Genomic DNA, 20767 nt, shown 5'->3' on the forward strand with positions numbered 1-20767 from the left:
TAAAGTATTTAATATGATTATTACGCTACCCTTAATCTTGCCAGTGGTTCTCAACTGGGGCAATTTTACCATCATAGGACTTACCCCAATGTAGGACATATTTTTGGTAGTGAATGATGAGGTGCTACTGAAATCAAGTGGGTAGAAGTCAGGGATACTACTAAAGATCCTACAATGCACAGAGTATATCCCCACAATAAAGCCTTTTCTAGCCAAAAATATCAAGATTGGAGTCAAGATTGAGAAACCCTGCTCTAGGCAGACAGGGTGACACTGCAGAAATGTCAGCTCTGGATCTCTGGATCTTTTGTCTTTTACTGTTCCTCATGAAAGTGCTTGTTCCCTTTGTAAAGATATCTAATACTCAATTAATGTGTCAATCTTATTTGTGTGTGGTTGTCTCCAAGAACTGTCTGAATTTTTACAAGGTGAACCTGAAAATACAATCCTAAGAAATCAATCTCAGGTTGTAATTTTCAGTTCTAAGGGATGCCTGGAAAGAACTGCAGTACATTTTGAAATTTTGAGTTAATTCTTAAAATAATAGAATGTTGGTGATAAGTTGATAATCTTTGTATATAAACCTTACTCTACAAAATGTTGAAAAAGAAAAGCTTATCTTTCAGGATAACTTCTCTAATTTATCTGATAAGGTGTTTATGGGAAGAAAATTTTTGTTTCTCAACAATGATGTTCCTTATACTCCAGTAGAAAAACATTAATTGCAATCCAATGACAGCATCACTTAAGTAAATCAGTAGTCTGATTGTTACTGATTGACATCATCAACAATGATTTTAGAACTAAACCTTTTAGGAAAAAAAAGCTCCCAAAAGTCCAAGAGCAACACACACAGCGTTACTTGCATTTCTGTCCCAATAATTCATCTATAAAGTACATTTACCACTAATGGCTATTGTTTCAATCGGATATTTATACTTCAGACTCTCAGCAAAGTATTTAACTTTGGACACATTTGTTATTAAGAACCGAAAGATCACACATAATAAGAAGAGGAGGGTCTGAGAAGAAAGGTGGGGAATTGTGAGAAATAATGGTCTGATAAAAGATAAAAGGATGATGAGAGGAATGAAACTATGATCATTGAAAAGTACAGCATGTAAATATTTTATGAAAAAAGCAAAGAAGAAGGAAGAATCAAGTTTATTGCTTAGTTCTTGGAACCTGGATTTCTGTGAGACTCCAACACTCATCAAGAGAAATCAACAACAAAGGAAGGAGGTGTAGCTTTACCAGCTTAGGATCACTGGAGGAAAATGTTAAATTGAGGAAAGACTCCTCTACTTCTTTCCAGTAATAGTTTTAAAGTATTATTTTAAAGTATTATTTTCCCTAATAATATTTAAATAGATTTCAAATAAAGTAAATTTAAAACATCATGAGACAAAATGTAGACTATCAACAATCTACAAGAAGTAAAAATGATCATTTTACCTTTTTTGCATTTAAAATAAGAAAAAATAATTGTTACTATTATGCGCCTTCTTACACACTATTCCTCATATCATGATAAATGTTTCCAATCAAGAAATTCCCTCCAGGATAAAAAAAAAATGCATATTTGTAAAGATATCAATCAGTTATTAAGAAATAAAGTATGTGTTAAGCTATAAAAACAAGGGTCCTAAAACAATAAGAACAGTTATTTTTCAATTTCCATTAATGGCCACTTTTCTTTGATCTATATTCCCAAAGCCACTATATAATTTAAAGGTTGGATGTTTGTAACATGGATTTTGTTTTATTTGTAGAAAAGAGAATTAAATGTTAATGATAAGAGTTATGAATTACTGGAATTAAGTAAAACACGTCACATGCTGATTCATAAAGTAACAAAAGAAACATAGGAAATCATGGTTATGGGAAGTGATCGAACCCATTAGTATATAACATATACACAGACAGCAAAATAAATACTTTTAATTTAAAAAATAAAAATAGTGATATTGAATAATCAGTGTTTTTTAGCTGATATGTAGAGTTATTCTCCTTTAAGGAAATATAGAGATTATATACTTCTTTCTCTCCCTTATACATACTATGGTTTCAAGGAATAGCTTTATCTGTAAAGAGACATACAGAGAGAGAAACTTAATTGACAACTAGGACACAGCACAGTCATCTTACACTACAATGAATAGCACATTCATTTGTCATTTTGTCACTAAGTAACTGTAAAAAGTAGTTTCACAATGCTGGATTTGGGACACCGAAAAGCTTACAGTCAATTCTGCATAGTTTCAAAATGGCTTCTTACTGAGAATAGTTTAAAAGTGAAAATAATAGACATGCCAGAACTTTTATTGAATGAAACCAGTTTGATGTGCATAATTCATATTTGATTTTTTTATCTTTTAAACCAGATGTAGCATACGCAAAAATTATTTGCTTCTCTAAGTGGGTATGCCAAGCAAGTGCTAAGCAGGAAACTCAGTTTCATTATAGCAAAGAGAGCAGCAAAAATATAAGACATCATTCCATAAAGTATAAACTTTCAATCTTTGGTTTCAGTTGTCCCTCCCCCATTTACATTGTTATTGGTATTAATTTTTAAAAACTCATGTACTTTACTTGGGAAATACGTTAGAAGCATATTTTCATTGCTTGCCCTTGTTTATAAATATTTGCTATTGTGTGATTTGTTTTTTAAAATCTGTTTCAATTTTATTTTCTCTGAATTTGATATATTTTGTTTAGAGTCTAGCTTGATAAGAAGTATTTATCTTAAAATACACACAAACAGACACATAAGGACATAACTTCTTTCCAGAAATTGAAATGCTTAAAACATGTATAATTAAATTAGCTGTTTTTGTTTGGGTATAAGAATATCACTCCATATTTCTCAGGCATAAATAAGCAAAAAAATTGAGGTCTCTCTCAGTAAATGTCTGTGCACTTGGAGTGATCTCTGCATAGTTATGGAATTCAGAGAAGGCAAAAAGAGGTAATTATACAGTTTGTCCTAAATGTGAGGAAATAGTAATGAATCTCCCAATGGGCTAAACGTCCTTTGGGTAATGCAGTATCTTAATACAATCATTTTTTTGTTATTTAAATAGTGGCAAATGCTACTAGTTTTTTTATCCTCAAATCTGTTTCCCTGTATGTTTTAATATATGGCCACTCAAAATAAAGTCTACATCCTCAACCTTTCCTTGTGTTTAGATATAAATGACCATGAGAAAAATTTTTCTCCCATTGAAAAATAAGCATAAGCATTGTATACAACTTCCAGGCAAGTATTGTATGTAAATTTAAAGGGAGAGTTCACCCTTCTGCCTCCATTCTTTTTACTGGCTAGAAAAAAAGATATAATGCCTAAAGTACCAGCATATCTTAAACCATGACATGAATCCATATGATGAGAAAAGAGAAGAAAAAAGAATCTGGTCCTTTGATATCATTGAGCCATCACATCACCTCAGATCTACCTACTTTTGGTCTTGTATATTGTTCAAATCACTGTTAATATTTTATATGTGTAGAAAGGGTGAGAATTCTATTCATTCAACTACTTTTAATTGATTCATGATAACATGCTGCAATTGAAATATATAAAATTTTAATAAATAGCTGCTATGTATCAGGGTAGGCTCTTGTTAAAAAATTAAAAAAAAAAAAGCCATGCCATGTAATTTATTTCATAAAATTAAAATTTTGGCAAGAAAAACAATATCAAATAAGTATGCTGGAAATGATATAAATGAATAAATCATAAACAAATACTTAATTTAAACAGAGTAAAAGGAGAGTTTTAAACTTCCTACGATATTAGAAAAGGTAAGTGTAGAAGATAGAGGTAAATATTTCAAAGAAAATAGCATTTATTCATTCATTCATCTATAGATTCAATAGGAATTTATCAAGTATTTATTGTATGTAGCCATGTTAGTCAGAGTTCCATTGCCTTAATCTTTCACTTATTTGGCATTCTTTTGATAGTTCTCTTTACCAACCCCAGTATACATTAAATCATTTAATCCTTATATATTTTCTGAGAGTCATTTACAGGTAAGAAATCTGAAGATTAGTAAGCATAAACAACTCGTTCAAGGTCATTCAGCTAAAAGTGGATAAACGAGGCTTGAACCATGGTCTGTGTGATGCTAAAGTCTGTGCTATCTGTCAAGGTTTGTCCCTCCTTGTAAGGAGTTCACATTCTGGCAGAGGAGGCCAAGCAGATCCATTTTAATAAATTGGCAACTCTGGCATAATGAAGTGGAAAGTATTTATAGCAGAACAGATAATGATTGATTCTTCTTGATGGGTTCATGATGAGAAGGCATAAGGGAGGTTCACAAAAGAACTAACGATGCAGCTGATACTTTAAGGAAGTATAAGAATTCAGGCATAAAATGAGAGACTAAAAGTTCTAAACAAGAGGAAAGGCATGTGCAGAGGTAAAGTGGTGTGAAAGAGCATGACTCTTTAGAATATTTCAGTGTGGTTGGAGCAAAGAATTTGCTCTGAGGAGATATGGGAGAAATGTTGAAGAATCCGAAGGAAGGGGGCTATCAAAGAGGGAGTGACTGATGACATCTATGGCCAGGGAGAATTTAGATAGGAGGACTGAGGAAAGGGGTCATTGCATTCGATGATAAAGAAATCTTATCAAAGAGCTTCGGAAGTAGGAAGCTGTAGCAGAAATGGGTGGGAGTGGAGACACTGATATTTTAATACAGTTGAAGTGAATGGATTGAAATATGGGATTTTATTTGAAGGCAAGGTGCCCCCCTACACTAGAGTTTGATTGTTTTATTTTAAGGAAGAAAGACAGTTCAGCGTATCTGGGAGAAAGGAGCTAGTGTGGAGGGAGATACAGAAAGACTAATGGTTCAGGACTCTGGAGGAGAAGGAAAGGGAAGAGAGGAGACAGCACAGATGGAGAGCAAGGATTTCAATTGGCTAGAGTATGTAGGTGGCTCAGGAAAAGAGGTAAAGATGAAGAATCTCTTGTAAAACAAAAAATTTCAGGAATAGTAAGAGCCTGCTGAGATTAGTACAAATTAATGCAAGTGATGAAAAAAACTGACAAGTTTTGCTGCAAATACTCAGAGAAATTTAGAAGATTTTAAGAAATAAGTAAAGGGAATCTCAAGCATTGTTGATTGTCCAACTAAAATTATAAGTAAAAAATACATAAAAACTTTGTTGGGCAAATATTACTAATGTAAAATGTTACTTCACCAAAACAAAAATGTGGACTTCAATTTTACTATTGAGATAGAGTAAAATAATTTTTTTCCTCTGGCTTCAAATTAAGAAAGTTTTGTATTCTGAGTCAGCAGCTGGAATGTGGAAGAAAGTAAGGTTCTGATTGAATGCTTTAAATGGTGTGTAGGAATATGAAAATGTGGACCCTTTCAGCCTATGGGTGGGCAGGCAGAGTGGAAGGTTGCCTCTGCATGGCAAAGACAGTCATACTCTCTGCGACCTATGGTATAGGAAAGTACTACAAAGTGCTACTATGTGGGCTTTTGTGGGTAATATAGAGTGATTATAGATGGTTGTTGTTGTAGTGGACTAGATGGAACTGTACCCCCACAAGGACAGAGAAAAGTGCTAATCCATCACTCAGGACAGATCCATAGAAATGAACAGCAATGGACATTTCAGCTGAGGACTGGAAAATGTACCAGTGAAAGCAGAACTAGTGGAGGGACAGGATCACTTGGTTTATGGCTGATTGTAGTGTGAGTTTGTGTTTAAAAAGGGTAGAAAGACACTAATGGTGTGACTTTGGGAAAAATTCGTAAGGCCATATTCAGTACTAAATGAATTTACTACCTAAAAAAGGCCAAAAGAGTTTGGAGAAGAAACATCTCAGCAATGCTCATGATGGACTAAAAACCCTCATTTTTCCAGATACCACATAAACCCCTTCCCAGAATCTTGTATATTCTAGGGGGAGGGAAAGAACCCACAAATATCCACAAGATGTAATTTCCAGCAACCTGTGGCAAGCAGGAGTTGAGCCAGATTTCTCTGCTTATGAACAATAAAACAGGTTATTTCTTGCCCCCAGATATTATAGACCAAATTCAAACTCTTGCTGATACAAGTAATTTTGTTCAATACAATTTTTTTATAGACAAATCTCTTTCTTACACATCTCCACCCTGCCTAAGTGCCAAACACACACATACAATTGTCACAAAGTCTATGCACTTTTCCACACAATTTTCTGTGCAGGCGGGAACTTCAGGTTTCACCTTGGTCTTAAATAGCTACTCATCTGGCCATTTTATGTACTCCTATGACCTATGATGAAAAGCACAAAATTATGAATGTGGCCTATTTTACTGATTCACTAAAGAATTCAGAAGAAATTTTCAAGCACTATGCAACAAAACTTTTCTTTCATTGACTAAAATGTAGATATATTGTTTGATGTGCACCTATTGAATATTAAACACTACCTGAGTAATTACCTCCTAATAACATTTTAGATACTTAAATAACATCTGATTATATAGAATGAAAAACTATGTAAAACTATGGTATGTTATTAAACTGAAGATTAAATATATTCTAAATATTTCTGTAACACTAAATAAAAATTAAATAACTAATAAAATATAAACTGGTTTACTATGTATCTTAGATGAACTGTGATTATCTTTATCTCATTCCTCCAATTTGTTTAATGGAAATCTTTTCCTGGTAAAAAAGTAATGGAAAATTACCAGGTAATATTTATTTGTTTCTGCAACCATCAAGAGAAAAAACAAAACAAAACAAAACATACATTCTCAAGAGTAAGTAGTTTTGAACTGCTAATTTTTGTGCAAACTATTTGAGCTGGTTTGCTAATATTTTAAGTCTTCCAGTAATCCATAAGTATACATTGTAGTTATTATTACACTGTATTAAAAGACCATGAAACTCAACTGTTATCATTAAGGATATTTGTTTTTGTAGCAACAGATGAATTTTCTGCAAATTTAAAATATGTCAACAATATTCATTAAGTCAAATTAACCATTATTAAATTATCATGTCATTTGCCTCTTCTCTCCCATCTTTTGACTTTCATATGCATAGATGCACACACCTGTAGCAAAGAGGTTACTAGATGAAATATTTGTAATGCCTTCCTATTGGTGCCTAAAACAAAGCCATCACATGAAGAATTTTCAAAACACAGTTCAGTTATTCATGTATCTGGAACTCTAGAAATTAATAGCTCAAATGGCATTTTGAACACATCTCAATTATCTGAAGGAAGTAATTTGCTCTTGGGTTATTGTGGGTCTCAATTCAAGTATACCACATTTCAACCTTTTCAACTGGTCACTGACCTCTGCAGCCATTTGTTATACTGTAATAAAATAACTGACCTGTTTGCATCATTTGAGAATTCAGAATCACTTTTCTTGAATTTCCCAAAAGTGGCTAGCTTACTCAGAGGAAAAATACTGAAATAGGTGGGGAAGAGATGAACAAGATATATAGATACAATTTGGGTTTATAAAATACTGAGTATCAATGTCTTGAATCTTGCAAGTTTATGTAAAAACATTACAAATAAAACCTCCTCTATGTCAATGAATCCTGTCTGTGTTTACTATCAAAATCAGTCATTAGCATTTGTGAAAAATGCCCAACTATCACCAAGAAGTAAATATGATACAAATAAAGTTTTACAAATAATAAAATATTTGTTCAGGTGTATAATCACTTTAGAATACAATATAGGTTATAAAAAGTTTTTTTCTTTCAAGGTATATGTAAATAGCATCAATGTATATTATATTGATTTACTCAAATAAATGCATATTGTTATCTATCTAATAAACACATCAAGTAAATATAGATTACTTCAAAAACCAATAATTTCTTAATGCTTATAAACTTTAGATCTTACAATAGTTTAATAGTTTAATAGTCTATAGTGAGTTTGCAGTTCGAATATTTGTTTGAAGTATAAACAACACATTTTTGAAAAGCACAGAGTGTTTCGAGAACCAGAAGTATAATTACCTACATACGATTTAAGATTTTTGGCATAAAATGTGATTAATTTTGTTTGTTCAAGTAGAAATATATAAAAAATACTATAATCCTTGTTTTATTTGCTTTGTTTTATTTTGTTACTTTTTATAATTAAATTTACATGTAATAACCCACTATCAAATAGATTTATGAAAATTTCAATCATTAAAAAATACAACCATGACTCCAGAAAAAATACAAATTATTGTATTGTAAAAGGTGAATACTGAAGTAAATAGCTATCTCAATATCCTGGTTCTTTACTCTATTGGAATGATCATCTGGCTTCAAGTTAGGAGTTAAATTAAGTATAGTGTAATAAAGAATAAAGTAATATCAAAGAAAATAGAAATCCTCTGTAGACTGAGATGTAGATTACTTATTAAACTGGAAAATGGAGAATGTTATAAGGTGGAAAACAATGTAGCTTAAAGATAGGCAAATGAGAGTGGTAAAAGTAGCTGGAAGATGAAAATGGAAAAAGTAGACAGGTGGCCATCAGACACAAGAAAAGCCACAACTATTTAAACTATTGAAATTACTTATTTTGATACAGGACTTGCTTTCTCCATATTTTAACCAACCTACACCCTTTACCTGCTGTCAACTATTGCATCTCCCTTACTCCCTCACTACATGGTCTCAAACTTCTTTCTTTGGAAATACAGTGAAGCCTAGGCAGAATGCTGCTCTAATGGTACAATCCTCCAAGTCAGAGTGGACTCCATATCTCCCAGTAGAGGAACTGGTCGTTGTAAATGAAGGCAGGTATTAAGGAAATATGTACCTGCTGGTGTCTGCCATTTGACAAGTAAATTATAGTAACTCAAAACATTTAACTTGGTATCACATCCTAAAACAAAATCAGAAACTCTCTTCATCGATTTTTTTTTTCCCCCCATACCCAGTTTCAACTCAATGCGGGAGTCAAGTGGCATGGTGGTGGTAGAGGAGATTCTTATAATTCTCTCCATACTGTGAAGCTAAAGCTAGTATATTAGTTTGCTAGGGCTGCCATAATAAGATACCATCCTGGGTAGCTGCACAACGGAAACTGATTTTCTGATTTCTGGAGGCTAAAAGTCTAAGATGTAAGGTGTAAGTATGTTTGGTGTCTTTTGAGACCTCCTTCATTGTTAAAATGGAGATGCATATAAACAGATTAATTTAAGCATATGAAACAATTTCATCTCTAAAATGTATATGTTTACTTCTGACTCTAAAGAAAAGCAAACTCATTATATTACTTAAACAATACTGAAAAGGATGCAATGCAGAAATAAGTTTGCCAAAACATAAAATTCCTACAGATAATTATTAAGTTTAAAGTAAATTCATCCAGACGATTTCTTCAATTAACATAAAAACATGCATATACAAATATAATTATACAGGTATATACATATGTATGCATATGTATATATACATATATATGTATATGCATGTATTTTACAAAAATATGAGTATAGCTTCCATTTATCTCATTCTTTTAAATGAGTGTAAAGTACTGATGATAACAATTGTGATAATTATGGCAAATGGCTATTACTCTTCATATGCACTAAATCTTTTAATGCTTAAAACGTTATTATAAATTAAATACCATCTTCCCTCCATATTCCTTTTGGGTTAATGATGAGTAAACAGCTTAAATAGTAATAATGACTGCTAGAAAGCCAATTTTATCTATCTATCTATTATCTATTTATATTGTAATAAGGTATAGAAACTAAAGAACTCATAATCAAGAACTCATAATTATTAACTTCAAGCAGTATTTACTCTATTTCTAACACATGGGAGCTCATAGTTAAAACATTTTTGTTTTTGTCCATATAATGCTCCAACTTATTTTTGGAATTATTCTATATCCCAAAATTAAATGATGTCGGTGTGATTCCAAATCCCAGTAGCCTTATTCATTAAATTAGATTCTTAGGTGGTAATGATGCATACCCACCATCCTAGTTACCAATTAACTTGGTCACAGGAATTCACCAGGTATGGACATATGACCCATTGCAAGCTACTCCAAATCTCAATATGTATTTTGCAAAATGGAGTCCGAAAGAGTTTTACTTTGGGGATCAGAGAACTCTAAAGACAATCATTCATTGATTCAATTTTTCTTGCCATGTAAAGAAAGGCTGACTTTAGTAGGTGGAAATATGGTCCTTACACGCTAATGGAGAAGAAGCAATAAATGGGGTGAGATAGAAATGAAGGGATGGAAGGACAGAGGAATGTAGAAGAAGCAAGGGAGGAAGAGGTGACAGGAGAGAGGGATGGTAAGGAAAAGAGAAGAGAGTACTGAGCACCTAATTTGTGTCTTTAGACCTAAAAACCTGTTGTGGTGACAAATATTTAACAACTGGCTCTCCATAAAGAAAGAAAAAAACCATAATCCTGATTTTAAGTTTTTGTTAGTTTCTGTGTTGTAAATACTCTCACCAAGGCTTATTTCAAGTTATTTATGTTACATCAGCGAATGCAGAATTTGGAGGAGATGTACAGAAGCAAATCATTATATCCACCATTCATAAATAATACAGAAGCAAATTACTTCTACAGGACAGATAATAGTAAAAACTACTAAGGTAAATACAAAGTGATAAGATACAATTTATTTACCCTTGCCTTTTGACCAACTCAAATGGAGCCAATAACATCCTCCCTAAAATCATATATTTGTTGTACATGAACTGAAAACACTAATGCAGATGAAGATAATAGTATCCAACAGGTAGAAATCACTACGCAATTTTTACAAGTGAGCATTAGGGTATTTTAATTTCTAAAAAGAAAGTAATCGGAACATGGTTATTTCATTTACCATTTGACTGTCCTCTACCTTAAAACACAGAGCATTTTATTCTATTCCATTCCATAAAACAAACATTCCTTAGGAATCACTCTATTTTTGGCAACGGCGCTAAATATAGAATGTAATGTATCTTATCAGTTCATATAAATAAACTTATCAGAATAGCTGTATTTAGAAAAATATAATTGTATTCAGATCACAGATCTAAAGTAGAAGGCACCACTTTATATTATTAAAAACAGACATTTTAATATTTTAAGCTATGCAGTTTTATTATTCAAAGGTACAAATGCTGCCTAGGAAGACTAGAAAGGAAAAGGAAAAGAAGGATAGTAATTGAGAGACAGGAGGATGTGACCTAAATCATGTGGCAGCTATTGGAGTGTGGCATGAAGGGCTGACTGTAAGAGAGATCTGCCATTCTATGAGCACATGTGAATGATTGAGCCATGGAAAAAGGCTAGGCGCAGAAATCCTGGAGGTTGAGATTCTGCAGAGTTTGACCTGGTTGTGTCTACCTGATATTCAGCAAAAGATAGGCAAGGCTCTAAGTGAAGAAGCAGCAGCAACATTATTAGAAAAGGAAGTGGTTGTCTATCTGAGACCATGACAATGGCTGAAATTTTAGCTCTTAGAGAAGTAGTAAGAGTTTACATGTATTTAGCAAAATATTTCAATGGCTATGGATTGGAAGATGACAGAAAAATAGGATAATAATGAGAGAAAATGGAAAGGTGGTGTCTTGATATTCTGAATGTTGAAAAAGATACCATGGAGAGTCTTTCAGATGACCGGTGAGAAGCGGTATCGTGAACTAGAGTGCTGGCGCTGAGGACAGATTATCTGCTTGGGATTCAGGCCTCATTGCTGTAACAGAAACCATTCCATGACTCAGTTGTAAATAGAACTGGTAATAGTGCCTACATCTTGGGTTATTGTGATGATTAAATACATGTAATAAAGTATACAATTAATTTAGCTAACTTTATTTCGAGTATTTTGTGTGGAAAGCTGAGTGAAATATTTTAAGTAGAGAACAGCCTTAGCCAGAAGGATGAGTATAGAATTCATTTTACTTTATCTGTCCAATTGGGAAAATTATGTAAAAGTAGGATGGATAGAGAGTGGAATGCAGGTGAGTTAGAAAAAAGCAAGCGCTTAGAAGTCTAAGATTGTACTGACCAGAGAAGGAGGCCTGTACAATTGCTTTTAATGTGCAATTAAGGAAGGCGTGAAAAAATTAAACAGTAAGAAAATAAGAAAACTACAGGCATCCCATGGAGGAAATGAAGGCCAAGTTGGTGAAGGAGGTGGCTATGCAGTCAGTAATTGTAACTAGATATTAAGAGGCAACGGATTTAAAACTCTGTGAATGGATACATTAGTCTAGTGACAAAAAAAAAAAAGAAAAAAGGTAAAGCACGTAAATAGCTCTGAGATTGAGAAGTAGAAATGGAGTGTTAGGTGGAACAATGGATTATCAAGGTTCAGATGTTTCCACAAAATGTAAAAGATTGTCACATGTTGTAACTATGTAACAAATTAATGGAGTAAATTCCTACATGTTAGAGCAAAGGTTATATATATGATCCAAATATACACTGAAAACCAAAAGATAAGGTAAATTGTTGAAAGACTATAAATACAGTTAGGATAACTGCAAAGATTAGCTTTAAAGAAATGCAAACACCTGCAACAACACAATTGACTTTCATTTGGGCGGCTACTGACAGATGTGAACCTGATATTCAATGCACTGATAGGAATTATAAAAAAGATATGAGGGTAGAGGCAGGGAAGAAAGGCAGTGGGCACGGAGCAGGACAATATATTTACTGGTTTTTGTCAGGCACCCCATCTACATGTCCTACAGTGGCTTAGAGAAGAGTGATGACTCCTTCCTTCATGTCATGTTTATGAAAAAGCAGTTGTCTAGTTTCTTTAAAAAATGCCTGGGACTTAGTAAACCCTTAATAAATAATTGTTGAATGATTGAGCAACTTAAATGCTCTATTTCAGGAAAACAGAGAAGGCAGGAAAGACTACTGCTTTCTTTTTTTCTGCAGGAAAATGTGCAAGAAAAACAAGCCAAAAAAAAAAAAAATCAAGAGAATAAGAAGAGGTTCATGACATAGCATTCTTAAAGCAATGGAATTACCTCTAAACCAGTCATTTTCAAAGTGTGGTAAGGAGTCCCCAGTATCTTTTCAAGGAGTCTCTGAGGCCAAACTATTTTCATAATATTATCAGAAATATTATTTTCCTTTTTCATTATGTATTAACATTTACAGTGATGTTATTATGGATAAAATTGATGGTGCTTTAGTTCTAATTAAGGCAGTTACATTGACTATATTAGTTAGTGGTCAATAGCCACGACCTCACCGTTAATAAGTAAGCGAATAAATAAATAGATGGATAAATAAATAAATCTAGTTTCACTTAAGAATGTGCTTGATAAAGCAGTAAAAACATACAGATTTTACTGAATCTTAAACTTGAGGGCACATTTTTAATATTCTCAAGACAAAATGAGAAGTCCGCATAAAGGATTTGTGCGTTTGAGATGCTGAACTAGCCACGCGTTTTCATCAAATACTATGTTTACTTGGAAGAATGACTGTCAGGTTCTGATTTGTTATCCATAACCTTACCTTTCCTAACACATACACTCTAAATATCTCTCTATCAGATGGCATACTGTACCTGATACTTGATGTCGGTTCTCTAATGTGGTGTTTTGACTTCAGGTCTTGGCTTTAGTTTACCCTTTGCATCTGCTTCTAGATGGCTTCTCTAGCTCAGCACAGAAGATAATACTTCTGAGCACCTGCCCACATATCCTTTATCTATAAGATGATTTACAGTTTGACCTAGATCACTAAGTGGTGGTTGCAACCTAATGATGTTTTATTATATCATCCACCCAAATTTTAGTAACATTTCTAATTTATAAGCTGACATTAGCATATAAACTTTCCCTTATCATTAAGCATATGGGATTTCCTCATATACAACAAAGACATTTGAGATTAGCATCTGTCAATTATTATTTATTAATATGAATGAAGTAAAAGTAACTACTGTATTATGTAAAAAGCTGCTTCCTGGGGTTTTGGACTCTTGTATTTGATGAGTGTTGCAGGTGTGCTACCTTTTCTTTTGATCGCTATAGTTCAATATTTTATAGTCACAGTATACAAGCCCTTTTAAATAAAATAACTTGTAGGCAAGCAGTAGGGCCAAAGCCCTAAAGTACATTATTAATAATCCCTGGAGAGAGTCTGGGCTACATCGTTATAACGAGTTTACAAGCAAAACATGATACAGTCTTAAAAATCCAACAACCATGGTATTTAGCAAGATGACCTCCAGGTTCCTCCTAAGAGTTTTGTAAAGTTGCAAACATTGCAATTTGGTAATAACTTTTCCAGAAGCTTCTCATTAATGCCAGCTAAGGAAATTTACTCATTTTACTTCAGCTCTGCCAACTTGCACTTTGACTTTTTTTTTCACAGTCCTTACTTTGTATAAAGGAAAGAAGATAAAAAGAAAATAAAATTACAGATGACATTCTTATGTATTCTCTCCAGAGGAAAAATCACAGCTGTTGGCATTGCTAAAGGAAAAATTTAAAGATATATACATATACATACATATGTGTGTGTGTGTGTGTGTGTGTGTGTGTGTGTGTGTGTGTGTATACATATTTGAGTACCATATTATATAAGTGATAAGGTAAGATAATGAAGTGAAAAATACGAATGTTTCTTCTTGGGTAATAACCTTTCTGGTTTCACTTGGCCTACACTGTCATAGAAAAAAACAGAAAACCAGGCATTTAAATGCAGCTTTCTGGTAATATAGTACCTGTTTATATGGAAAAAGAATGCATCTGGCATGTTATAGTTTTTTGTAGCTAAACTAATATTAATTAATATTTAACTAATTATTAACTAATCCTTATCTAAATGTAGAGTAATAATGAATCCCATTATCTGGAAATAAAACAATCTAATACTATCAGCTTCACATTGAAAGACATATATAGCTCTTCAAATGAGCTCCTAACCCCCACTTCTACATATGTGAAATTACAGCTGTGGAAAGATAACATAGGTCATCAGCTTTCTCATTATTTCTGAAAAATATATGGTGCTTGTTGAAAAAAGCTATATGCTTGATAATATTTAAAAATGCTCTAGTTTATATAGTTTGAGAAACAGGTGAGTACTTTTCTGACAGGAAATTTTCAGTTGGCTTTAATTCAGCAAACTTTACCTGACAGTTCCAGTGGAAGCAGAATTTTACAATTAACTTTTCCATTATGTGGGAAAAGTAATTATCAAGTACAGCCTAGAATAATAAGGAGAGGAGTACCAGAAAGATTACAAGCTGCCCATGCATCAACCCATATAAACCAACCGTTCCCCAATTCTATTTGATTGAAAACAGCAGACCTTGCAATCAAGATTAGCTGGGAAACCAGCTGGTTTAGGGTATCAGTGTTCATTTCCCACTTGGATAGGTTATGAAGAACTGAATCTGAGGCCCTACAGCAAGTAGGTATTACCCTTTTATATTACCCATTTAGAGAAGCAGAGTGCCAAGAGAAGCAAAAATATTACTTTTATTGTTTTTCAAATATAGAAATGTTACAGTATGAGCAAGAGATTTTCAAACATTTCTTTGAACTATTCCTTTGATTTTCACTTGAAGCGATATTACTCGCGAGATTGTGTATGGCTTCGATAAAAAATTATTTTGCTTTGCAGAATAAAATAAGAGAGTACATACACAATCAATGAAGGAGATGCTCACTGAGGCATTTTAGCATAACCAAACCCCTAAGAAAAACAATTATACATTTCCAAATATCTCTTGAAGTAATATTTTTGCTTCTGGTACTTATTAGGAAGAATTAATGTAAGTCACTGGCTTTCATAAAGAGTGTTCTAACTGGAATTTGGGGATAATTAGGGACTTAGGCAAGCCCCCAAGTTCCACCTGTATCACAATACTATGGAATACAAATGAGAATGGTGAATTCCTGAAATCCACCCAAGCCTCATTGAGTCACAGTCTCTAGAATTGAGCAGCTGGGAATCTCAATTTTCTCCAAGCACCTAGATTATTACTTGCATGGTAAAATTTTAAAACACTGTATTTTTTTTTTTAGGAAATAATTCATAACAATATAGAAGATAAAGAAATCATTTTCATAAATTGGAATGGATTGAAACCATGAAGCAACGACTTTCAAAAAATCATCGAATTTATTAAGGATTAAAGTGAAATGAGAAATTAGATGTCCCGATTTTAAATCATTATTCTTTTGTTATACCTCACTGACCCTATGCAGCATTTCCACAGCATTCCTCCAGACAGAGTGCCTCTGGACCTAATGCCAGGAATAACAGAATCTAATAGTAAATGAATATTCGTAATCTATTTCCATGATTCTTCTGTTTTAGGCATACAGTCATCTAGATCAGGGAGAGAGGTTATTAATGTCACATACTTTAAACTCCCCACTCTTTCAACCTTGCAAAGATACTGAGCTACCTGATTATGTCATTTCTGTACTCTTGTTTGTAAATTTCTTAATTTAATCTTGTAACATTTTCATTTTATTCCCTCAAAAAATAGCATAAACAAATTTCAAAGCATTAAGAGAAATATTAAACTGTAACAACTAATAGAAAAATGTAAATCACAGCTACCTAAGGATTTTTATAGACTACAAATCTAATTTCCATTTATAAAGTAGATGCCAGCAATTTATGTATAAAGTAATATATCCTTTTAAATTTTGTGCCTTTAATTTAGCTTCTCTTGCAAGTATTTGTAGCACTTTAATTCCATCATATTTTGCTCAAAGATATATGTTTCCCTAGGACATTCTCAAACTATAAAATCTCATGTAGGGCTTCAAATGGATTCGAATGCTAGGAGATTACTTTCTTGAGTTTCAGATTTAACCATAATCCTGTTAACAACTGGTAAAAAAAAAACAATGCTATTTTGTTTCAGAGTATTGTGTTTGTGGTATGTGTATACATTGCTATGATCAACATTCTATCCTAAGAGACCTAAAAGCTTTTAATCTTGTTTGATATCCCAAAAGTCATTTCTAAATCTGCTTTATCTCCTTTCCTGTTTTATTTGCCAATACAGTAGGAAGAGAAAGAAGTTTTGTTTTTTTTTATTCTTCTACAGCATCTGGGACTCAACAAATGAACAGGACAAACAAATAGAGACTCATGGACATGGACAACAGACTAGTGGTTACCAGAGGGGAGCGGGGAGAGGGGAGGGAGGAGGGTAGACAGAGTAAAGGGGTTCAAATATGTGGTGACAGAAAGAAATCTAACGTTGGGAAGTGAACACACAGTGTAAATATATATATGCCTTACTGTTAAAGTATACAGTTGAAACTTACTGGATTTTGATAACCAATGTCATCATAAAAAAAAAATTAAAAATAAAACATTATGAAATAAGAACCAAAGTCTAAACATAACACTAAGTTGTGTTTACCAAATCTGTAAATCAAACTAAGACATCTCATTAAAATGACTGAAAGCACCAAAGAGCAGCACTTCAAGCAGGCATCAGGAAATGGTAAAATTACACATGCTTGCTTGAAAAACTCACAATTTGACTGCTGTCCCATTCGTAGACACACCAATTGATGTGCAGGGTGCTAGCCAAGATAAGCCATCGAGTCACTTAGTAGAAAAGGAAAGGGTGACAATACATTGCTTTATTTCTATTGTTGGTTCTGGTAAGTATAGAACTCACACTAAGACTAGACCAGGTGGCTTAAAAAAAAAATCTGTATTATTTTAGAAGGGTGGTGATGGAGGTGTTAGAAGTCTGGGAGTAGAGGAAAAGAGTCTACAAAGAGAAAAAAAATGGCAGCAGGGTGGCTTCTTCTGCAACAGAAACTGCAGTCTCTATCAAGTATTTCTTCTGGATTACAAAATACAGAAAAAGAAGAATAATATTAATTTACTACCTAAAAATAGGCAACATTTTAATTTTAGTGATAAAGTTTTATTTCTAACAGAACATGGGCTTAATGTCACATCCTCCATGTTGGAATATCACCTGTAGAGTTATTTTCCCATGAGAAGTTTGTTCAGCATTTTTACTTCAAATTATAGCACACACTGAGATAAACTATTTCAATTTAATATTTACTAGTCAAACAAATTGTTAACGTTCATCTTGATGAGTATCATGCCTAAGATTGTTTGATTTGCTAAAAGCTTGGAATACTTTGTATGGTGCAGAGAACTTGCACACATATTGCAAAGATAGAGTAAATTACAAGTATAGACTATAATCATAAAAAATAAAAAGATGTTTCAGACTTGCAAAAACACGTGTTACTTCCATCTGGTAAATGATAACTACTAAAATATTTATAAATATCACATCATAATTCACATGCCACACATGGTAGTGATATTCAATTTTCATGTCTCCCAATTAAAAGCTATTATGTATTATATAATGCATAGTCACACATTTGTGTACCTAATAGAAAAAATAAATGTTTTCTTTAATATCTCCACGGGGATTACTTTTTCATCCTGCTGTGCAAATAATGTAAATATAATTTTGAAGGAGGTAAAACACCATGGCTTACTGAAGTTTGTGTTTGTTTTTAATAACATAATAGAAGATATTGTATTTAGATTGGTTTAGGCTCATAATTGCCAATTTCAATTTTTCTTTTAAACATTCTTTCTTGCGAATGGTTAAATACTGTGCAGCATTGAGGTACCATCCTTAGGAATAAAATGTGTGGTTAAGCAATACACATAAAAGAAGCCATTCCCATAAACACCTTGAATAAAAACTCTAATTAATTTATGTGATTCAAACATAAACCATACATTCTTTAACCACAACAACTGGATTGTAGTTAAGTTATAGTAAAGAGTACATTTTAGTGTAATTACATGAATAACTAGATCCTAGTTCAAATCTAACTACTTTTTACAGAATAAAGCATGTAAATAACACAGTCATGATATATTAGTGTTCTTCTTAAATTGCCTTCAGATTATAAAAGAGGCATTGAAATATTCTTTGGCACTTTCTGACTCCCCCAAAATAAATTTAAATTTCTTCCTAAAATTTTCTATTTTTAGTTTTCCTTACACAGAAGTTCAGAGAATAAATTTAAAATGTTCGTTTTTTTTTTTTTTTTTTTTTTTTTTTACTTGAAGGATACAGACAGGGGGTAAGTCAAGACAGAATCAAACACTGAGAACAGTTTTTTCTAACCTTTTGAAGGCAGTGTGTCTTCCATTGTAAAATTTCCTCAAGCAACCTTCTTTTGAAGATTTTCTTTTGAAGATCTGTGCTTCACTATTCACAAGAATCCTCTTTTATTCAACCACATATTACATTATTACATTGTATTTCTTTGACTATATTGTACAACTCTCTGTAATATAGCAAAAATTCATCTAAGTCATTTAAATAACTTTACATGGTCCATTTTAAATTAATCCTTTCTGTTTGTTATATGTCCTTAATCATGTTCACTAGGCTACAGAACCATCTTCCTCATCATAGATGATAAACATGCTGTGATATTTCCTATATCAAAATCCTTTTCTTTGATACTTTCCTTTCTTGAGTGTCTTTAAAATAGAAATGGACATAAAAGTTCTTTGTAAACTGTAAAGCACTATGAAAATATTTTTTCTCTTTTTTGTTATTGCTTATTCATTCAAATGTGTATTGAACAGCTACTATCTACCATATACTATTCCAGCAGTTCTCAAAGTACAGTCTGAGGACCCTTAGTCTATCCTTACACAGGTTCAGGGTCTCACAGGAGGTTAAAACTATTTACATCATAACACCAAGTTTTATTTGCTTTTTCATTCTCATTTTCTCATGAATGCACAGTGGTTTCCCAAAGCTGCAAGAGCATTAGCTCTGATGGCAAACAGAAGTGTGTTTTTGTATTTCTCAGTTCTAAAATTTCCTAAGCTTTAATTTCTAATATAGTAAAAATCAATAGCTATAATCCACATAAATCAAGGGCTGGCAAATGTTTTCTGTAAAGGACAAGAAAGTAAACGGTTTGGGCTTGGCAGGCCATATGGCATCTGTCACACTACTCAACTCTGCTGTTACACCGATAAAACAGCCATAGACAAAACAAAAATAAAAAGGGGTGGCTCTGTTTCTATAATACTTTATTTACAAAAACAGGAGATGGGTTGGATTTGGCCTGCAGGCCATTTGCCAACCTCTCTGGTCTTTGAGACTTCACTATTGTTTAACAGTGTAAAGGGTTATGAGACCAAGAACTTGGAAAACAATTGTGGGAGGAAGGCTCCTACATTTGAATTAAGCATTGTGATGCTACTATCAAGGAAAGGAAAGCTGGACATAACATACTGGGATCCCTGTTATATTGGCAACACGTGCGAGATGACATGAATTAGGAAGGTGAATGACTGCACGCCTCCCAAGAGTAGGAACTGAGTATTTCCAAGGAACACATCATGAAGAAATAATACCTATATTTTCCAGTACAGAATCAAGGTGGGAAAGCCATTTTGGGTTACAGAGTTCTCTTTTCTTTGCTACACATAAATCAAGGCACAAGATAATATTTAGAAAACTTTTTAGATATATGTGCTTTACAGTAAAATAGGGCAACTTATTAGTCAAACCTGATTTGTTTTAACTGAATTATTTATTTTAAATTTTTTTTTTAAATCATAGGTACTGGGTAAAGTGTTTTGTGTTTTTTTTTTTCACCTATCATAGTGATTTTTAAAAGAAGTAATTTGCTAGCCCCATATAAATTCTATTATAATACTCAAATTTATTACTTATCTCATATCAGAGATTCTAAAGGTGGAAAACATTTTCACTCAAACTTTA

At 32.8% G+C, this 20767-nt stretch overlaps 1 protein-coding gene across 2 annotated transcripts in view; it reads right to left on the minus strand.

Annotated features, from left to right (window-relative positions):
* The window catches only part of GRID2 (glutamate ionotropic receptor delta type subunit 2), a 1302586-nt gene that overhangs the window by 829833 nt on the left and 451986 nt on the right, over positions 1 to 20767 (minus strand). The gene's annotated exons all lie outside the window — the stretch shown is intronic.

Source organism: Pteropus vampyrus, unplaced genomic scaffold (assembly GCF_000151845.1).
Source record: "Pteropus vampyrus isolate Shadow unplaced genomic scaffold, Pvam_2.0 Scaffold25, whole genome shotgun sequence".
NCBI classification, from domain to species: Eukaryota; Metazoa; Chordata; class Mammalia; order Chiroptera; family Pteropodidae; genus Pteropus; species Pteropus vampyrus.